Source organism: Lissotriton vulgaris, chromosome 3_2 (assembly GCF_964263255.1).
Source record: "Lissotriton vulgaris chromosome 3_2, aLisVul1.2, whole genome shotgun sequence".
Classification (NCBI taxonomy): domain Eukaryota; kingdom Metazoa; phylum Chordata; class Amphibia; order Caudata; family Salamandridae; genus Lissotriton; species Lissotriton vulgaris.
This window is the reverse complement of record NC_141690.1, coordinates 293781837-293805542: the sequence shown is the minus strand read 5'-3', so window position 1 is coordinate 293805542 and position 23706 is coordinate 293781837. Positions and strand designations below refer to the sequence as shown.

At 42.0% G+C, this 23706-nt stretch overlaps 1 pseudogene; it reads left to right on the top strand.

The window, feature by feature from the left end:
• The first annotated feature begins 1471 nt into the window (after positions 1-1471).
• On the top strand, positions 1472-2892 carry LOC147725738 (uncharacterized; annotated as a pseudogene).
• Positions 2893-23706: the final 20814 nt, after the last annotated feature.

Sequence of the window (23706 nt, the reverse complement as noted above, 5' to 3'; positions counted from 1 at the left end):
AAAGAATCTCTTGTGTATGTAACGTGTGCGGCCCCAACCAGGCCCAGCAAATTGCACTAGTTTTAGGAAGATGGATGGATGTTACAGCAATAACAAAATCTACCTCAACACATGATAATGTTCTAATCTTTCAGGTTAGAGGAAACAGAAATGCATGAACCAACCCTACGGGGGGGAGGCGGGGTGGGCTGAGAAAGTGCATTACTTAACGGACAGCAAAGTAAAGAAATGAGTTGGCACTTGAGCTGATCCAGTGTGACCAGGAAAGCACTGACGTTTGTGAACGGAGTTACCTTGGTTATATACTTTCTGAAGAGTCACCTTTGGTAGATACTTCCTGAAACTGAAGATAGAGCATCAAATCCTGATCCTCTTTTTTTCCATAATCTGTTCTTTTATGAAATCTTGTTCATGTGCATCTACCTTAAGCTCTACCTGTAGCATGTAGTGCTCCATGAGTGCAATTTCTTTAATGTGGTTACTCTGTGAATGGGCAGAGGTGTGGCGCAGTGGCCATAGTGGCTGACTCTGGAGTGCGTAGCTCACAGATCGATCACCGGCACCAGCGGCAGCTCTGCACCTTGTGACTCTGGGCAATAGATCACCTAATCTCCCCAACGGCCCCAGCGCCTTGAAACCTTAACGGGTGATATGTTCTCGCTTTACTAATGAGGAATATAGATATTGTACTATGTGAACACTGGTAGAGCACATGCTATTCAGAAATTATTGAGATGTGACGTGAATTTAAGTACATGTCTGTGTACGGTGTAATATCCCTTGATAAGTTTAAAGATGATAAAGGATAGATGTCTTTTACAACCAGATAAATATTGTGTATTCATATTCTGTTTCATTTGCATTTAGTCATTATAAATCTTTTTACATTCAGCAGGACACAAAGTCTGGAATGCACAAAATGATTATGAATAATGAAGATAATACTTTAACTCTGCAAAACAACAGTCAGAAATAAGAAGGACCAGTATACAGGAAAGCATAAGTGCAGTCGGCGACAGATGAGCCTGACCATCAACGGACAGATCCTGGAATAAGCTGTGAGGACTATTCAGTTAATGTACGAGTCTGGGCTGTGCACCTCCACGCCACAAGATGAAGAAATGAACTCTGGAAAATGAAGGCAACAACACTGACAAACCAGTGCCTGTATAAACAGGCATCCAACACCGGCTGTGATCATGGGATTGGTATGATGTGGTTACAACAGTTTAGTGATTCCTAAAATGATAACAGACCATCATTCAATGCTCTAGATGTATTATAAACTCTTCCTGGCTATACCTCAACAATCAGAGAAAAGGACAACGGAGTGAAGACAAATAACTGACGGAGAAAGGAAAGAGGAGTTCTGCTGTCTAAAAGATATAGTACAGTCCCAATTTGTTCTGGCCAGATGGAAGAATAATCTTTACCCTCAAACATCAAATCTGTATTCCATTTTAAAGACACAATCGCTCGCAAGGAAACCTGACATATATTAGGAGTGTGGCTCGTATTTCGTGACCATTGAACTTTATTTTTAAATTGGAAATCAAATAGCCTAAATACCAACACATACAGGAAATGTGAGACAACACGAGTGTTTTATCAACCATGTCAACCCTTCAGGAAACACAGTCATGGGAAGTGGATAAAAATATACCCGACCCAGAGACACTAACCAAGGAAGAAGAATCATACACAACCAGTGAAATCTTTAGTTTATCATCGCTACTAATGCACCATCAGCAAACACACACAGAAGAAAAACTGTTCCATTGCACTGAATGTTTGCAGAGCTTTAGTGATTTAGCACTCCTAAAAGAGCATCTGCAAACACACACAATGGAAAAGCCTTTCAGATGCAGTGAATGTGGGAAGAGCTTTAATCAGTTATCACACCTCCAAAGACATCAACAAACACACACAGGGGAAAAACCCTACCATTGCAATGAATGTGTGAAGAGCTTTAGTCTGTTATCACACCTCCAAAGACATCATCGAACACACACTGGGGAAAAACCGTACCATTGCAGTGAATGTGTGAAGAGCTTTAGTCGGTTATCACACCTGCAGCTACATCAGCGAACACATACAGGGGAAAAACCCTACCATTGCAGTGAATGTGTGAAGAGCTTTAGCCGGTTATCACACCTCCAAAGACATCAGCAAACACACACAAGAGAAAAACTATACCATTGTAATGAATGTTTGAAAAGCTTTAATCTGTTATCACACCTCCAAAGACATCAGCAAACTCACACAGGAGAAAAACCATTCAGGTGCAATGAATGTGTGAAGAGTTTTTGTCACTTATCAGAGCTACGAAGACATCAACTAACACACACAGGGGAAAAACCATTCAAGTGCAGTGAATGTGTGAAGAGCTTTAGTCAATTATCAAACCTTTATAGTCATCAGCGAACACACACAGGGGAAAAACCATACCATTGTAGTGAATGTGGGAAGAGCTTTAGTCGATTAACACACCTTGAAAGACATTATCAAACATTATTTAGTCGGTTATCACACCTTGAAGGACATCAGCCAACACACACAGGGGAAAAACCATACCATTGCAATGAATGTGTGAAGAGCTTTAGTTTGTTATCACACCTCCAAAGACATCTGCAAACACACACAGGCGAAAAACCATACCATTGCAACGAGTGTGTGAAGAGCTTTAGTCGATTATCACACCTCCAAAGACATCATCGAACGCACACTGGGGAAAAACCATACCATTGCAATGAATGTGTGAAGAGCTTTAGTCGGTTATCACAGCTACAGCTACATCAACGAACACACACAGGTGAAAAACCATACCATTGCAGTGAATGTGTTAAGAGCTTTAGTCGGTTATCACATCTACAACTGCATCAGCGAACACACACAGGTGAAAAACCATACAATTGCAACAAATGTATGAAGACCTTCAGTCGGTTATCACACCTCCAAAGACATCAGCAAACGCACACAGGGGAAAAACCCTACCATTGTAATGAATGTGTGAAAAGCTTTAGTCTGTTATCACACCTCCAAAGACATCAGCAAACACACACAGGGGAAAAACCATACCATTGCAATGAATGTGTGAAGACATACAGTCAGTTATCACACCTCCAAAGACATCAGCTAACGCATACAGGAGAAAAACTATACCATTGCAGTGAATGTGGAAGTAGTTTTAGCACATCTTCAACATTAAGAAGTCATCAGCGAACACACACAGGGGAAAAACCATATCATTGCAGTGAATGTGGAAGTAGTTTTAGTCAATCTTCAACATTAAGGAATCATCAGCGAACTCACACAGGGGAAAAACCATTCAAGTGCAATGAATGTGTGAAGAGTTTTTGTAACTTATCAGACCTGCAAAGACATCAGCTAACACACACAGGGGAAAAACCATTCAAGTGCTTTGAATGTGGGAAGAGCTTTAGTCAATTATCAAACCTATATAGTCATCAGCGAACACATAGAGGAGAAAAACCATACCATTGTAGTGAGTGTGAGAAGAGCTTTAGTCGGTTAACGCACCTTGAAAGACATTATCAAACACACACAGGGGAAAAACCATACAATTGCAGTGAATGTTTGAAACAGTTTACTCGGTTATCACACCTCCAAAGGCATCAGCAAACACACACAGGGGAATAGCAATGAATGTGTGACGAGCTTTAGTCAGTTAAAATACCTCCATGTACACCAGTGAACATGCACAGGAAAAGAACATACCATTGCAATTAATGTGTGAAGAGGTTTTGTCCGTTATCAGTTCTCAAATGACATCAGCGAATACACACAGGGTAAAAACCATACCATTGCAGTAAATGTGGAAGTAGTTTTAATGAATCTTCAACATTAAAGAAACATGAGTGAGCACACGGAGGTGTAAAGCCGTTCAAAAGCAGTGAATGTGTGAAAAGATGTAGTCGATTATCATGTCGAAAAAACCATCAGCAAATTACAGAAGATGATAACATTACAATTATGTGGGGCATTCTAATGCCAGAAGATAAAACGTACATTATATAGGACCGACTACCATAAAGAAGAAAGAAAAATATCCAAACACACCTGATCATGCTACCTGAAAAAGCAACACCATAAACAATACTTGGACCAGTCAGAAGTTTTCACCTTACTTTAGGGATATTGCTGTGGATCACGGATTTTTGTACTATTGAATCACTAGGTTGTATTCCTAACCTAATAAAAAGAACCCCAGCGAATATGTTTATTCTCCAGGTGTGTTTGTGTCCCTCACATTACCTACTAATTTCCGCCCTGATGAAGGTGTGGCCCCGTCCTGGGCTGAACACCGAAACGCGCGTAGGCGTTTGAACTTTTTTTTTGTTTTTGGACATTGCCCCTCTATACCATCGGGATGATTCACGTGAAACTTTTCAACTCCACATCAGTTGGCAGTCTCACCACCTTGTTTGATGTGTGATGTTTTGAATGAATGTATGCCAGTATGAATGAATGTTAATATGAATGAAGTGATGTGTGGGACACTATAGATTATCACTGATGTCTATTGTGTATTTATTTATGCATTTCTCAAGCTTGTTACGTATGTCTTGATATGATGACAATAAAAAGAAAAAATTATTTGTGCTTATCAAGTCTGTGGTTATATGGCTTGAAAATATGTACGGGTCAGTCCCAGTTAGTGATATATAATATTGGGACCCGTTCTTCGGGCTGTTTGTATATTTAAAGATAGGCAGGTTCCCCTTCTCTATTGTTGGTTCTACATATTCTCCCCCGCTCCACCTGCCTTGTATTGTTCCCAGGGGTCCCCCTTTGATTGGTCTGTGGAAGATACGCCAAGACCGGCCCCAAGTCATTCTCATCGCCCTTCAGAACTTCTCCATAAGTCCCCTTCGCAAGCTGCCATGCAGACTAGGCCTTCTCTCCGAGTTGAAGGGAATGGTGCTACTTCCCAGTTTGCAAGGCCTTCATCTTCATGCCTGGAGATTTAGCAGGGACATCTGAACTCTATTCCAGTGACATCATCCCACCAGTTCGTTGACACTCCACCCATCAAGAGAAAGGTTACTTACCTGTGGTAACAGTCTTATTGGTGTATACTCTATCTACCTGTAGATTCCTCATTGACTCATTCATGTTGGTACTGACCTCTCTATCGATATCAGTCAGTCTGCTGGCCTCGAAAGCTGGGACAAAATGGGTGATCACTGAAGTCCTTGAACTGGGATTGGGATGTCGGCGGATGCTGCTTCCGGTGCTGATGCGAACTTGTGTTCCCCATCACAGTTGCGAGAACCTTGACGTTTCTGGATCCAGACTGGCACCTGGGAATATTCTACAGGTTAGGAACCTGCAGGCAGCTAAGAGTATCCATCAGAAAGATTGTTACCTCAGGTAAGTAACTTTTTTCTTCTTAGTCACATGGCTACCTGTCTGCGTGACATGGCGGGGATTCACTATGAATTTTCTTCTCCACCTGGGCTGAGGGCAGTGAGGATCTTTGACTAATTTAAACGGTTAGTTGACTGCTAGGAAATCTTTCCCTAGCTTTCAATGTGGATGTGTGGGATAGGAGGTGCACAGATTCACTGTGACACACAGTTGTGTGACTCAGAGGTGACAAATAACAGGGAAACAGAATTGCAATTGGCCGAGCTACTTTTGTCAATGTATTGTTCCCCTTAAAATGAAATAACAGTCTAAAAAAAGCTAAGGTGAGAAGCTGTAAATATGTAATACCTTTCCTCCTAAAATCACATGACCTGGGTGTTTTATAATAATTGGCCAAAAGTATGAAACATACTGAAACTAGAGAGGATTTGATGATGTTTAAGAGTTTTATGTCGTAAATTGACGTCATTAGCCTAACAATTCATGTCACCCATTGGTCGGAGGAAGCTGCTGCTACATATTTCCACAAGTTTCATTTGCCCCATGGTGTTTTAAGCTATGGATTCCTTTAAGTTAGTTCTTAGACATTACATGTACGTTATAGCGTGCAGCAGTTCCTTGTTTCCCTACTACTGTTTATGAATTGATTCGATAATGTAAATATGCATTTTTGTCAATGATGTATTCTTCTGTACTATTGGCTGAGCTCGTGTTCAGGTTTTACACACCTCAGCCAATATGTACTTTCAGGGAGAAACGACATTAATAATGAATTTCTAACAACGAGTGGGCTTAACAACGAATCCTAAACAATGACCTGTACCTGAACCATGACCTCCTTAACCACTACTTCATTTACAACGAATTTTCTGAGGTAAGTGTATTTATAAGTACATACATAAGGTAATCGGTTTCAACAGATCATATTAGTATAATTGGTTCAATTAAAGAATTCAACAATATCATTTTTTTAAAAATATAAACATCTTTTTAAAATTAAGCACGACAATTAGTGATCTATCGGTATTTATTTAAAGTATGTGACAATGGTAGGAGGCTAAAAAGTATGTCAAGTTTCTTGACATTGAGTTTAAAACCCCTACCTACTGCAAAAACTGAAACTGGATGTCAGAAGTGTCACAGAGGGAGAAAAGTGTATGGATGCAAATTCGTTATTAAGGTTGTTTCAGCCTGAGAAAGTACATATTGGCTGAGATTTGTAAAACCTGATCGCGAGCTCATCCAATGGTGATTCTGCAGAACAGTGCGGTGACACCTGAGCAGAGATAGGTCCTTCTCAGGATGCCAGGAGTGCCACAAAGGGAGAAAAGGGTATGGATGTGTCCTTGCTGTGTACTTCAGTCGGACATATGGTGATGGTTTAAGAGCTCATTTTTTAACACAAGGCGCCTCCATGAGAAGATTGGCCCTACTTACCTTTAGTGATAGATTATCTAGCTACCTGCAGATCACTCACTTGTTGAATGTCCTCGGGCACCAGACTGGATTTGGAATCGTTCCCATGGCTCTCCCGCGCAGGTAGGGGGCACTGGCTTCACCTCATGCCAAAAGCAAAGCCGGGATGATGTCACAGGAGCCATAATGCACTCACCCGGCATGATGTCACATGAGCGGTATTGTTCCCACCTGGGCATGATGTCACATGAGCCATATAGGGCCCACCCTGGCACACGGATGTAATATTCCCCATGTATGCCTTGGGTATGATCATGTAGGATGAGCTTGAGCGCCCACAGATCTGGTACCAGCGGTGATGGTTCTGATTGGATCTGACCAGTAATTGACAAAATAGTTTGCTATTGAATTGTTTGCAAATGTTAAAGTTTAACATTTTATAATATGATTCACATATGTTCTAAAACTGTTCTGCATAGTTGAAGAAATTTATTTTCAAAGTTTGATTGAAAGCTTAGTTTAAATGGAAGCTATGCAACTTCGTATGAAGAATCAGTAAAGCTTTTTCAATGGTGACTCCTTGAAATAACTTGAAATTCCTTTTTTCGAGTTATGTCAATGTAAAAGGTTTATATTTTTGCTGAAAGGTGTTTCAACTTCTCCGTAACTTACTGTAGTTTGAAGGTTAGCCCATTATATCGTTCACGTGGGCAAGCTGGAGCTGAACGTTGTTCGATATTAGTTGCAACAATTTTTGCTAACATAGTTCAAAAGTTCTTTGTCCTAGTGAATAAATGGAGAGAAGTAATCTGAATCCCATGTGAATCTTGGATGGTGATTGGATGGAAGAACATGGCAGACACAGAATGATGCAGATTCTAACAAAATGTGTTGTTAATATAAGAGCGTGTTCCTAGACTAGGAGACTGTCTCTTCCAACCCGACCTCTCTCCCCTGCAGATGTCTCATGCTGGCTCACATTGCAGACTTTGGTCCACAGAGCTGATTGGGACTCTTTTCCTGGCGCATCATACTTTGTGCTTTATTGCGCTGAAACTCTATTGAGCTTCTCGAACGTCTCTTTATTGGATGGTCTTTTTGACTTCTCCTGTAGCATGAATTGATTAACAGAAGCGTCATGCCTGCTCTAGTCCCCTCCATTTAGAGCTCTTTATGAGTTGTATTTGACTCTTTTTGCATTTACTTTAGAATAGGGATTTTTTCCTTTATGGATCACGCTTAGAAATGATTTATACTTAATAATTGTCACCAATCTGATTTGCTATCGATAATGAATAAAACTGCTAAATAAAGAATTTACTAAAGATTGAATTTAATAGAAACCTTTAAAACTTTAGTAACTCTCCTCATTGACTCACCCAAATATTGATTATTCCTGATAAATAAATGTATTGATCAATGATTTTAGTTTCTCCCCTCGCAACAGTGGCCGAGGTCCGCTGGCCTGCGTGAGTGAGCATTAGACTGAAGTATTTGTAAACCAGAAACTTAACTGAGCCTGATTCTCACTCCAACAAGGTTGTTAGCAGAATTATGGTACATTGAGACGAGGAACTGCAAATAATTCCTAGTTAGATAAACGGCCCATTGCTAAAACCTGAAGACTGACAAGGTGCGATTTTCAAAGTTGGTTGCTGGCTTGAATGGGTGAGTGCCGGAGCTGTTGTCGCTATCCGACATTATTTAATGAAAAATGCAAAGCAAGTTTCAAGTGAACAAAATAAGGTGCACAATATTTTTTGAACACTGTATCCTTCAACGTTGAACAAACCAAACAGGTAATACATAGGATTTTCGTCCTACTCAGCTATGGCAGGTATTATCTCTACCCACTCCAGACGTCTTATGGAGTATTATGAGTAAAGGGGTCTCTGAGAAAAGCACGACTGAGCTACTTCAGTATCTAGCATTAAATTAGTGCCTTACCAAACCATTGGGCGCCATGTAGAGTAGTTCCTATATCCCTGATAGGCTCTGATAGGCTCTGTGCATTGGAATAACATACATTATAGTTTTGACATAGGACTGAGGTCAGTATGTCTCTATTGAGTACATTAAACTTAATTTCTTGCGTGTGCCAGCTAACTCAGAGGTCACTAGAAACTTCTCGAATGAACAAGAAGGGATTAGTCTCTGACAACCGCATAAACAGGACAACTTTGTTTCCCTTAGAGTCGGAACAATATCTTCAAAGTCGTGGAAACAATAGATAACTATTTCACTCAGTCAATCGCGCATGCTTCGTTTCTACAGAGTTACACAGAAATAGATAGACGGACATTTCAATAAAAAGGGTTTATTGAACAGTCTTATTTCTCGTGCAAGAGACAGAATGCAAGTATAATACGTACAGCGTTAGCAGTAATATAAAATATTACTGCAATAGCATGGTTTGTAGCTATGACATATACTCTAGAAAATACATACATTAATAGCACAGACTAAAATGTGAATACTCATCTAATGCTTCTAAATAGTTCTACCCTCAGTGTACCTAACCTGAGTGTAGTGTGAGGTAAGAAGTAGGTGCTGTTTTCTAAAGTATTAAGCAATACCAAAGGGGATGATGGACGGAGCGTTTGAGCAAATCAAACACTCACCCCCAGTCAACTGATATGGGTTTAATCCATCACCATTCTTTAGCTCACTCCACCACCCCAGTTGAGACATGGCCACATGCAAATCAGTCTGACCCTGTGCCTCATGGGAACCGTCCAGCCCAAACTGCCAAGCCATGTCTTCCCTGGACCGGAAACAAGCATTCTGGGACCGGTTTCGGATTCATAATCCTCATCAGCCAGGCTATCTTGAATCCAGTGTTAGAGTGAGCAAGGGACCCTCGTCTGGGCATACCCTGCCAACTTAGGGCGAACAGAGCGATACCAAAGGGGATGATGGACTGAGCTTTTGAGCAAATCAAACACTCACCCCCAGTCAACCGATCTTGGCAGGGTATGTCTGATTTGCATATGGCCATGTCTGAACCGGGGTGGTGGACTGAGCTAAAGAATAATAATGGATTAAACCCAGATCAGTTGACTGGGGGTGAGTGTTTGATTTGCTCAAACACTCCGTCCATCATCCCCTTTGGTATCGCTGTTTTCTAAAGTATAGCTAGCTATAGTATAGTTTTGCCAAGAGTTGCCAAGAGTCCCTCTAGCTTCTAGTCTGCTCCATACCTTAGAATGAGAGAGGTTGGAATCTTTTTCCGGGTCTCAATCTCTAACACCCCCAAGGGGAGTTAGAAACACTGGAGCTGGATTCTCTGCAAGGAGGATGACAGCGTCTGGTCAGTGCATCAGGCGGGGACTCGAATTCCTTCCGAACTTGCCCTGGTGAGCCGTGTAGTCTAGCCGTGCAAGTATGTAGCCGAACCGTACCGTGGTTTGCCATGACAAGTGAAAGTATATTTATATCTTGAAGGGGGTTTAAGAATGCCAGTATTGACGTAAAAGTCTGGCAGAGGAACATCATAAATGAACCCCTAAGGAATAGATGTTCATGCATAATAAATGAGTTCTTAGAGAAATCAATAACCCAAGCAAGGGGAAGTCCTAAAGGATTAAGAGTCTGGTTTTCCAAGAACTCGTTGTGACGTAGTTGGACGGATGTAGGTGACCATGCCTGTATTTGGTTAGCATGGACAATGCCTAAATAAGGGGAAAGGGAATTGTGCCTATATAAGAGCATAAATAAGGAAATCTATATACGGTATCGAAATCAACACACAACAACACGTTGTGAGACAGTCACAATGTAAAGGATCCCAGCCAGCATGCCGCAGCAAGCTTCATTTTTAAAAAGTATATAACTACCGTTAGTAAGCAGTGTGAAAGTTGGTTTTATAGCTGGCACTGGATTTTGGTTTAAAATGCAAGCTAAATTTAGTGCCTGTAAATTACAAGCGCCGTGCAATTGTTTATTCTTACACACAAGTGAGTGATCAGATGTGGAACTACACTCTTCCCCTGTCAAGTAAACCTCCTTGTCATCCCTCAGACATCTGTATGTGAACGGTAAGGACCACACTTCATGGAGAAAAGCACCACCGAGTGGTTCATACCTTCCTAGTTCATAATGTTTCATACATGAACTAAATTTAAACACGGAAAATGGCAGTGTTATTACCCCATGGATAAGCCAATCAATCAAACATTTGTAATGCGCACTACTCAACCGAGAGGGTCTCAAGGTGCTCGGGGGAGGGGGGAGGTGCTGCTACTGCTCGAACAGCCAGGTTTTGAGAAGTCTCCTGAAGGTCAGCAGGTCCTGGGTTTAGTACAGAACCTATCACACCAACATAAAAGATTCAAACAGGGGCTTCTAGTACAGTTTTCAAGAAATTCCACAATTATCGCAAATGGAGACAATTTAAGGTTCTTTTAATTTCAAAGGCTTTCCCTCAGTCCAGCCAACACGTGTTTCGTCGCTTGGGCGGAAACCCACGACTTCATCAGGGCTGGGAAAAGATACAATACAAAACATATATTGGAGTTGCGAGATACAAATTATCTCATGATCATAAAATATGCATTCAGTTATCCCATATACATGAAAAAGCAAGTAGGAGTTTACATTACTCATGTATATTTTCATGCAAAATAATGCCATACATTGGAAGAGGAAGAAGGGGGGTATGGGAGTTTAGGTCATCTCCCATAGAGAAACGGCTGGAGAGAACTCCAATTAAAGCTATGAAACCGAAAGGAGAAACCCCACAGTTCGTGATAGTTCCACTAGCATATATTGTGCATATGATAAAATATAGTCCAATTATTTGTGCTCACCCCAGTTATCGTCAACCTGATTTGTGCGTATATACGTGATTAATGGTGCCGGGTCAACTAAGTCATTTCAGATCGTGTACTACAATAGGTGTTCTATTAAGGCCAGTAAGATGCTGAGTAAAAGAATACTCAGGCTTACCTGATGTCAAGATCTTCTAGAATTATCTGCCTAAAAGGTTAATTTGTAAAAGCTCTTGAGTATATTATCTGCTCCACATGGTGTCTCAACTTGATGCCAACATTACAATAATATTCTCAAACCATGCCAGTCGTAAAGGACATACCTTCTGGCTGGTTATATTTCCGGCCCAGCCTTATGTGGCGTGGGCAATCCTTTCTTGTTGGAGCCTGGTCTGTGTTAACGCGGACGCTAAAATTGCAAGAATGAATATACTTAAGACTAATCCAGTCTATTGAGGCCATATTTATTTAATTTGCGTCTTGCCAATATCAGGTATAGAGCTTACCTTCAGATCGGTAACTCTTAGTTTTTTCCGTATACCGGTAGTATTGGTGTGATTCCGGATATATATATACACCAAATATTAGTGTCCTTCCTCCAGTATTTATTGGTGGAGTGAAGTCGCTTCCCGCTGTTAAAATCAAAATATAGACTCGCGTTAGTCTGATTCCCCTTTAAAAACCATTAAGTTACACTTGTAATACAGGCAGAGCCTGACGGACCCGTAGCGAGTGCCATTCTTACCTCTCAATATCCTAGAGTTACGGGGCGGCAAATTCCCTTCCGTGTAGCGCGCGGTCTTCCGTATTTTGGAAGTCAGCGTATGCGAACCGGAAGTTGGTATATATCCGGTTCAAGATTCAAGTCTGGCGGTCAATAAATACTGGAGGAAGGACACTAATATTTGGTGTATATATATATCCGGAATCACACCAATACTACCGGTATACGGAAAAAACTAAGAGTTACCGATCTGAAGGTAAGCTCTATACCTGATATTGGCAAGACGCAAATTAAATAAATGTGGCCTCAATAGACTGGATTAGTCTTAAGTATATTCATTCTTGCAATTTTAGCGTCCGCGTTAACACAGACCAGGCTCCAACAAGAAAGGATTGCCCACGCCACATAAGGCTGGGCCGGAAATATAACCATGAATCCTACCATTCATTGGGAAGAAAAGTGTAGAAAGAAAAGGGGGGACACTCAGTGTTGTGTAAAATACCCCTCACACACCAACAGGCCCCTTGGTGTCATGCTTCATCATCGGGGTCTTCGCACCCCGCTAAGGGGATGCGGCACGCTGCGACCTACGACTACGCGGGAGCGTTGACAATTCAGTCTATGTGTGGTGTGTGTTGAGTGCAAGTGAAAGAAATAGGATGTGAGTGGGAAGTGTAGTGAGAAAAATTAAAAAGGACCTGGCCAGTGGGTAAAAAGAAAAAACTTTATTCTGTACCTCTGGCTGGTGCTATTAAAAAAAGTGCTAGATGGCGAGGTTTTGTGTCTTAGTAAGGGACAGAACCTCTGGTGTGCGTCGACATGTTTCGGTACATGCGTACCTTCTTCAGGACGGGGCACAACTCCCAACCCTACTCACGTTTCTCTACAGAACAGGATTTTTGTTCTAACTTTCCTAAAAAAGTGATTACGTTCATTAAAGACAAATACAATGTGCCTACAGCGGATTTTCTGGAACATGTAGTTACATGTCCTGAAAAAAGAAAAGAGCGTTAGGTTTGGTTACCATATAGGTTGGCTCAGACAGGTGCAGTCACCTGGAGCCCCAAACGGTTGATTTAACCTGTAAAGGGAAAAAAACAGACATACAGAACACATAACACACAAACTCACACACACTTATGACAAACTTAGGGTTCAGTGTTTTTAAACATACTTATTGTATAAGCTGATTAAAGCATCATGAGCAATTCCTGAACATCAGGGTAGGTAGGTAGGTGGATCCACAATCTATAGGAATAGAAGAGTGGAATCAATGTTGTTGTCTCTACTCACTTGTTGGACTCTGTAATGTACCCACAGAGTTTAAACTCCGTTTTAGTGAATACTCACGAAATCCGCCTCAGTCGGCCTCTTTCCTCCACCCTGTGTTGCTCCGTCGTAAATGATGTCCGGGTGAGCTTGGTGGTATTTAAAGGTGGATGAAGTGAGTTCTCATTGGTTAATTAGTGGAAAGGCTAATGACCATGCAAAGGTGATGACCCTGTTGACGCCCCTTCCATGCATGTGATTTCGTCACATGTACCATGCATACCCCTGTCATTTGTTAATTACCGGGTTTTAACCTGTCCATATATGGACTTTCCGTTTGTTAGCCACTCACACTCTGTTATTCCTGCTCGCGCTGGGGGAGCGCCCGTGTGATGCAGCCGCCGTTCTCTCCTTCGCGCATGCGCGCTGCCCGGTCTCGAATGTTCCATTGCGCATGCGTGCAGGCGAGACTTCGGCGTTTCAATGCGCATGCGCATTGTTCGAGTATGGTTCCTGCATGCGCGTTTGTTAATAGCGCAGCTATTTCGCCCGGTTATTTCTTCATTGTTATTTTTTTTTTTGTGCAAAGGAAATATCCCACAAGAACCATCGATAAAGCGATGAAGCGCGCTAAAAACAATCACAGGGAGGCACTCATAGAAGAAAATCCCCATGTAAAAGAAGCGAACAAGAGGCCGATCTGTGTAACAACTTATTCCACCATATCAAATCAGGTGTCGAAAGTCATTGATAAACACTGGGGCATATTGAATTGTGGAGGCTTGTCATTTGAGAAACCGATGCATGCGCACCGAAGGGGCAGAAACATAAAGGACATTGTGGTCCATACCAGACCACGGACAAACCAGATGGAGAGACCTAATGTAACTGCTGTACAAGGTCACTTCCCTTGCGGGGATTGCAGTTGTTGCCATCAAACTCAAAAAAGTAAAAACCTAAACTTCAGAAATGGCACAACATGGGAGCAACGCCATTTTACTAACTGCAACACAAAGAATGTGATTTACCTAATTACCTGCCCATGCGGACTAGAATATGTAGGCATGACCACCCGCCCCGTCAAGATAAGGATAGGGGAACACAAAAGTAATATACGCTGTAAGAAGACAACAACTAAGATGGCAACACATTTTTTGTCACATCAACACTGCGTCAACGACCTACGCTGGACCGTCATAGAACGACTACCCTCTGAAACAGGTCTGTTCCAAAAGGAACAACGTTGGGTGTTCCGCCTGACAACCCATGTCACCGGACTTAATGATGACATACCGTGGAGCCAAGTCTCCTAAAAGACCCCCGGATATAAATAAGGAATAACAATTGGTTGGCACAAGAACTAGCCCAACATTCAGTACCATCGTCTGAATAAGTGACATATGATTGTATGATCAACCACACCATAATATCACTACAAACGGTACGGTACCACCTCCGTGGTTATGTCTAAAGGAGCAGATCCACGTGAACCAAAAACTCCAGTGATCCACTTGGTTCCTTTCATAACGCACTACCGAAAATAACAATGAAGAAATAACCGGGCAAAATAGCTGTGCTATTACCAACATTTAGTACCACCGTTTGAATAAGTGACATGTAAATGTATGGTCAACCACACCATATTATCACTACAAACGGTATGGTACCACCTCCGTGGTTATGTCAAGAGGAGCAGATCCACGTGAACCAAAAATTCCAGTGATTCACCTGGTTCCTTTCATAATGCACTACCGAAAATAACAATGAAGAAATAACCGGGCGAAATAGCTGCGCTATTAACAAACGCGCATGCAGGAACCATACTCGAACAATGCGCATGCGCATTGAAACGCCGAAGTCTCGCCTGCACGCATGCGCAATGGAACATTCGAGACCGGGCAGCGCGCATGCGCGAAGGAGAGAACGGCGGCTGCATCACACGGGCGCTCCCCCAGCGCGAGCAGGAATAACAGAGTGTGAGTGGCTAACAAACGGAAAGTCCATATATGGACAGGTTAAAACCCGGTAATTAACAAATGACAGGGGTATGCATGGTACATGTGACGAAATCACATGCATGGAAGGGGCGTCAACAGGGTCATCACCTTTGCATGGTCATTAGCCTTTCCACTAATTAACCAATGAGAACTCACTTCATCCACCTTTAAATACCACCAAGCTCACCCGGACATCATTTACGACGGAGCAACACAGGGTGGAGGAAAGAGGCCGACTGAGGCGGATTTCGTGAGTATTCACTAAAACGGAGTTTAAACTCTGTGGGTACATTACAGAGTCCAACAAGTGAGTAGAGACAACAACATTGATTCCACTCTTCTATTCCTATAGATTGTGGATCCACCTACCTACCTACCCTGATGTTCAGGAATTGCTCATGATGCTTTAATCAGCTTATACAATAAGTATGTTTAAAAACACTGAACCCTAAGTTTGTCATAAGTGTGTGTGAGTTTGTGTGTTATGTGTTCTGTATGTCTGTTTTTTTCCCTTTACAGGTTAAATCAACCGTTTGGGGCTCCAGGTGACTGCACCTGTCTGAGCCAACCTATATGGTAACCAAACCTAACGCTCTTTTCTTTTTTCAGGACATGTAACTACATGTTCCAGAAAATCCGCTGTAGGCACATTGTATTTGTCTTTAATGAACGTAATCACTTTTTTAGGAAAGTTAGAACAAAAATCCTGTTCTGTAGAGAAACGTGAGTAGGGTTGGGAGTTGTGCCCCGTCCTGAAGAAGGTACGCATGTACCGAAACATGTCGACGCACACCAGAGGTTCTGTCCCTTACTAAGACACAAAACCTCGCCATCTAGCACTTTTTTTAATAGCACCAGCCAGAGGTACAGAATAAAGTTTTTTCTTTTTACCCACTGGCCAGGTCCTTTTTAATTTTTCTCACTACACTTCCCACTCACATCCTATTTCTTTCACTTGCACTCAACACACACCACACATAGACTGAATTGTCAACGCTCCCGCGTAGTCGTAGGTCGCAGCGTGCCGCATCCCCTTAGCGGGGTGCGAAGACCCCGATGATGAAGCATGACACCAAGGGGCCTGTTGGTGTGTGAGGGGTATTTTACACAACACTGAGTGTCCCCCCTTTTCTTTCTTCACTTTTCTTCCCAATGAATGGTAGGATTCTTCTTGTTTATGTAACAGTGCTCGTGGAGTAGGAATCCTACTTGATACTCTACCTCCCCTCTTTGTTAAATATAACCGGAAATATAACCAGCCAGAAGGTATGTCCTTTACGACTGGCATGGTTTGAGAATATTATTGTAATGTTGGCATCAAGTTGAGACACCATGTGGAGCAGATAATATACTCAAGAGCTTTTACAAATTAACCTTTTAGGCAGATAATTCTAGAAGATCTTGACATCAGGTAAGCCTGAGTATTCTTTTACTCAGCATCTTACTGGCCTTAATAGAACACCTATTGTAGTACACGATCTGAAATGACTTAGTTGACCCGGCACCATTAATCACGTATATACGCACAAATCAGGTTGACGATAACTGGGGTGAGCACAAATAATTGGACTATATTTTATCATATGCACAATATATGCTAGTGGAACTATCACAAACTGTGGGGTTTCTCCTTTCGGTTTCATAGCTTTAATTGGAGTTCTCTCCAGCCGTTTCTCTATGGGAGATGACCTAAACTCCCATACCCCCCTTCTTCCTCTTCCAATGTATGGAATTATTTTGCATGAAAATATACATGAGTAATGTAAACTCCTACTTGCTTTTTCATGTATATGGGATAACTGAATGCATATTTTATGATCATGAGATAATTTGTATCTCGCAACTCCAATATATGTTTTGTATTGTATCTTTTCCCAGCCCTGATGAAATCGTGGGTTTCCGCCCAAGCGACGAAACACGTGTTGGCTGGACTGAGGGAAAGCCTTTGAAATTAAAAGAACCTTAAATTGTCTCCATTTGCGATAATTGTGGAATTTCTTGAAAACTGTACTAGAAGCCCCTGTTTGAATCTTTTATGTTGGTGTGATAGGTTCTGTACTGAATAACTTTAATCTGTAGATTATTTGTGGGTTAGGATGACAACCCATGCCTAGGCACCCAACGACATATATATTCATCTCTGTAGATAGCAGCCTATAAACTGTGAAGCGCCATTGCCACCAAGATTAGTCATCTTTCTAATCTCCATTACAGGTCCTGGGTTTGCCGCAGGTGGATGGGGAGGGTGTTCGAAGTCTTGGTGGCGAGGTGGGAGAAAGATCTGCTGCGGTGGTTGCTCTTCGGATGCGGGGGATGGTGGCGCCACACAGCAGAATTAATTTTGGCTACAGAAAATGGTAATGTTTCTAATTTTTCAATACGTAAAAGTGAATACAGTGCATCTTTCATGGACATAAACTGTTGTCGTTCTGTTAAATTAAAAGGCAAAAATAAAGCTACAAAACACACACTTCATCATGTACAATGTCTACAACAGATGAAACAATATTATCTAATGTGTAAATTCTAGAGGATAGAGTGTTAATGCTATTATCAAAGACAGCAAGAACTTTTTCTAAATTAGCTTGGTCTATTGCCCTTAGACGTGAAGCTGCTTCTATTTGGGACAGCTTCCAAACTTCATTGTCGATAGCATATAGAAATTGTTTGGATCTGCCACCTGCAGGACCATTAACAAAATCAGTCAAATCAATGTTGTCAGTTAATAAGGACAAATGATTTTTCACTGACGTCACAGTAGATTGTTTTAACCAATTTTGACACAGTTTTTCCACAGAATAAGTTGTAATAGAATGTGATCTATCAAAAAGTGGATTGGTCTATCCTGTGTGTACCCAGGGGAGTTGCAGAAAAAACGGTGTTGGCATGAATCCGTACTGGTTTGCCAAACTAACCAACCAATGGGGTCCAGACTAGAAACGTTAAATGACAAATTAGCAATTAATGTCTGCAATTCATCAAGGGATATATCTGTGTGATCGTTCCATGTCTGATATGCATATAAATTAGGAGATTTAGGGGCATTATTTTTTTATTGAAGTTGCCAATCCAAAACAGGTTGTTTGATAAATAGAGCTGTTCAGAAATAATAAGTGATTTGGGATAAGGCATGCACGGTGTAAAGCCTCTGTGCCCTGTACCTGCCGAGGCCGAGAACCCCAGACAGATTTAAGATCAACAGTATCTGTCCACAGCTCATAGCCACCTGTAGCTAACTGATCAATAAAGGATTTTGAATACAGTAACTTGGTGTTGGTGAGCCTGACATTCAAATTGGATGTAGAATTTATTTTAAAATAAAATGAACCAGGATTGGACCTGTTAAAATCAGTGAAGTATGTACATTTTTTCCAAAGAGTTTTTGAACTGCCTTCAATGGGAGCTGGGCATTTTCCCATTGTGTATAATTAACCACATTTCTAAAGGTCTTAGCTTTATGCAGAAAATGATGGCCATTACGCTGGTAGCAAAACAAGTCAGCGTAATTCGCAGAATTCAATTACACAAATCTTAAGCATCAAATGCAGCATAATATTTCAAATCAGAAAATAATGACTGTACAGCTTGGACGTCCCAACCATTTGAGCGTATGTTTTGTTTCACTACATCCCCTATCGAAACACGAAGTACATTTGGGACATTAACCACCACGGTAGGACCATGAATCTGAAACTTTACAGCATCCTATACAATACCATCCAACACTGGCCAGGCTGTGATGTTGACGAAAGTCAGGTCGCACTTCATGATGTGTGAAGATGAGTGTGGTGCCAAAGTTCCATCAATTACCTTCCCAGCATAGCGTTCAGTAAGGGAATGTCCATTGATTAGACGGAAAAACACGGTGCCAAAGCCAATAGACATGAATAAAAAAAATGGCAATGAGAACCATCCAGCTGTAAGTCCAAGGCGGAATCAAAAAATGTTTTTTAATCCATGTGACAAAAATAGAAAATTTACATGGGGATGTCGATGTTTTTGGGTTAGTGTCAAATGAAAAACGAGACTGGTTCCTTGCATTCGTTTAGACATCAGGCAGTGAAACATCAGAGGGGTACACATACTCAGTATCTTCATTAGGTCTGCAAGCTGGAGGGTTCAGTAATGGATTAGGAACAGTGTGCATCTCTCAGGCAACCTCAGGACTGATGGTGTTTGATGAGTCCAAGACAGAATTCCTTATCATTGCTGGGCAAGAAACTGCTGGAGTCATACTAAGAAGTATCAGCCATTCGTTGTAATTTGACATTGTCCTTGCGACCAGGAAGTGGTGGTAAAATGACTGTTATAGTACCCTGCACTCCAAGCACTGGAACCCGTGCACAATAAGAGGCCAAACTCCTTCTTGTTCTCCACTTTCTCACGGACCAGGTCTCCGACTCGAGGTAGCCAGCCAACTACCGGAATTTGTAGTGCAACATCAGTTGTGGAGGAAAATGTTCCTTTTCAAGACTATCACGAGTCTCTTGTAGGTTCTATGAGACAGCAGAATGATTATCTACATCAAAGGGTGCGGCTGTTGCCGCTATGTCTAGACAATCAAGGTCCAGGACAAACATTTTTATGCCAAAGAGCATTTCGTATGGGGTCCGCCCACTCAGAGATCTTCTAGGGAGATTATTAAGTGCACGTTGTAAGCTATACAAATGGGCGAACCAGTTCCTGCCAGCACTTACAACCCTAGCTGTCAAGGTTTGCTTTAAGTCACGGTTCATTCGCTCCACAACAGAATTGCCCTCAGGCCAGTATGGAGACTAAAATTTGACCTGAACCCCCAAAGACCTCGTGGCTTCATTGTACGCCTTAGAGGCGAATGCTGGACCCTGGTTAGAATGGAAGGTGCCACATGCAAAAATTCCCACAAAGACACGCAAATCCCTGATGACTGTTTGTGCGTCAGCACTGCGCTGTGGCCAAACCCATAGAGAGCATGTGTGCGAATCCACTGCAACTAAGATGAACTTATACGCAGTATCAGATGAAAATGGACCGCAGTGATCAAGATAAACACACCCAAGTGGTTTATCAGATATGTACAGCTGTGTTTGTGTCGGCTGTGCCGCAGTAGAAGGTTTAATCTGCTGACAGGAAAGGACATAATCATGAGTTTGGTTATACAACCCACGCCACCAGTAGCGTTGCTGCAAGATTGAGACAGTTGCTGAATCACATGCAAGAGCCGAGGCCATGCCTTCGTGAGTGGCTGTTATCAAGGAAAGTCTGCAGTCCGTGTTGGGAATCAATCTGTCTCCAACGTCATTAAGTCTCACATAGGGAACTTTATCTGGATTTAACTGAGTAATTACCACCCGTCTCTGTAGCAGCGATAGCCGCCAAGATGTCATCATCAATCTTACTTTTAGACCTTGTAATTGCTGCTACCAAGTATGTGGCTACTGCTGTTTTCGCTGCCTCGTCAGCTAATATGCGCTGATGACCAAGAGTGTTAATTACATTTGCGAGAGGCAGATGTTCTTTAAGTTCTGCAACTCGAACCCATAGCATTTTATCATAATTGTGATACCTTTGGAATCACGGTAGTCATTCTGACTCCAAAAATTTGTCATTGAAAGATTGAACACAGTACTAAGAGTCACTTACAATCAAAGTAGTCACATGAGGAACAGCAAACTCCAGTGCAAGCACTAACACTCGTAGCTCTGCCAACTGGGTGGTACAGTCCCCAAATGCCTGCGTGTGCACAACATTGGACTTGAATTCTCCATTCACCATGGTACTGGCCACTATTGCGCAGGCCACCGAATAAGCATGTTTAGATTGCTCCGTCGGTTGTGCCGATCCGTCTGTGTAATGATACAATGGTAATCCTCAAGAGGGCACATGAACAGAGGAGCAGGATGAACAAATTCATACTGTAAGAACTCCTGTGTTTGCTATGAGGAGTCAGAGATAAAGGTGGCATCAGGAGATGTCAGCAAAGTAGCCCATTGTATCCAACATGGATGTAAAGCTTTTGAATTTGGTACACTGGCTTTCGTCAGTGCCTCTAGAGCAGCATACGGTGTAACAACCAACATGCGTTTTCCCTGTGATAGCACCCTCTCCTTTAGGATCGCCATCTGCACTGCTGTCAGCAGTGCAGATGGTAGGTAGTTATAACCAACAGTGGGAGTATTTCTAACTCGGCGGGGAACCGTCATATGGAAATCCCAGACTTCTTAATGGATAGCATTTCCGTGTTGTTCAGAATCGAACATCTTCGGATACTGGTGGACTCAATCGCTCCTATCAGTCAATCGGTGTAACAACCAACATGCGTTTTCCCTGTGATAGCGCCCTCTCCTTTAGGATCGCCATCTGCACTGCTGTCAAAACTTTTTCAACAGTTGGAAATCGCATTTCAGCCAAAGTGTACAAGTGTGACTTGTAAGCAATAGGTACTGTGTCACCTTCATTAAACATCAAGTTCGTAAAACCCACCGCGCCTGACACAATTCTTATTACCATGTTTGTGTGGTTGTCACAGGTCAGTAAGTATTTAGATTCAAGAAGATCAGACTGCAAAGATTGCAGAATAGAAGAATGTTCCAGAAGCTGGCATGATTTGGTAAAGGTTTGTTGTATCAAGGCATATAGCGGCTTGATACCCTGGGCTTAATCGAGAATGAAAGTTCGACCAAAATTTAAAAAACACAGTAAGGATTGCAATTTTTTCAGAGTTGTAGGAGAACGCTAACATGCACATTTCTCCAGGAAGTGAGGTGGTAGACCTCAACCTTCATTGTTGAGCTCATAACCCAGGAACAACACTATGTACTCTGCAATGTGTGATTTTGCAAAGTTAAATCTGTATACGTAGTCCACAAACAGAACTATGATGCGGTCCACGCGACAGAGATGCGCCATAATTCATCTTCCGTGAGATAAATATTATCAGCGTAAGAGTACGCATCCGGGTCTATGTTGTCTAAAATTGAGACAACACCTGTGGCAAACACGCCCTGGCTGTTATTATAATTTCAAAAGAACAAGGGAACCCTATAGGTAGTCAAGGACCAAGGGTAGCAATTTTATCAAGTAACAAAGGTCCTTGATTAAGCAGGATAAACAAAACCAATAATTAATTTATAGACAAGAATCTGTTCTATAATGAGGGAGGTGTCCAGCCGGACACTGATTTAATTGATTGCAGAAATGACAAAAAATATAAGACAAACAATTATACAGTGGGATACAATCCTGTATCCAGTACATACGACATAAGGGACAAGGACCAAACAGTAAGGGAAGGAATTAACAGGCAATTGAGTATTGAGCCACTAGTGAAAATGAATACATTAGCCTAGCTAAACTCATGTAGAAAACACAGTTGTGTAACACAGTGGAAACTTAGTGTGTCACTACATAAACAGTCGACGGCGTTTCGATCCTACACAAAATAAAGGATCATCATCAGGACTACAAATAGCATTGCCTGAGTTGCAAGCCTATTGGGCTGAGGGAAAAGGGCACATGCGAACGCACTGCGTTGCTGTTAAATGTGTAGAAGGAGAATGGAGGTCTCAGTGGTTCAATGGCACCGTGCTTCTGCTTCGAGGAAGGCAGATGTCCGCACTCAGAACGGGTCGGTTGTAGCGTCTAGGAATAGTGACGTGTAGACAGATTTGAAAGCACGGGCAAGGTAGAGCTCACTCGGCGGGGAATCGTCACAGCGGTGAGAGCGTGTCGGCGGTATTTATAACCAACAGTGGGAGTATTTCTAACTCGGCAGGGAACCGTCATATGGAAATCCCAGACTTCCTAATGGATAGCATTTCCGTGTTGTTCAGAATCGAACATCTTCGGATACTGGTGGACTCAATCGCTCCTATCAGTCAATCGGTGTAACAACCAACATGCGTTTTCCCTGTGATAGCGCCCTCTCCTTTAGGATCGCCATCTGCACTGCTGTCAAAACTTTTTCAACAGTTGAAAATCGCATTTCAGCCAAAGTGTAAAAGTGTGACTTGTAAGCAATAGGTACTGTGTCACCTTCATTAAACATCAAGTTCGTAAAACCCACTGCGCCTGACACAATTCTTATTACCATGTTTGTGTGGTTGTCACAGGCCAGTAAGTATTTAGATTCAAGAAGATCAGACTGCAAAGATTGCAGAAT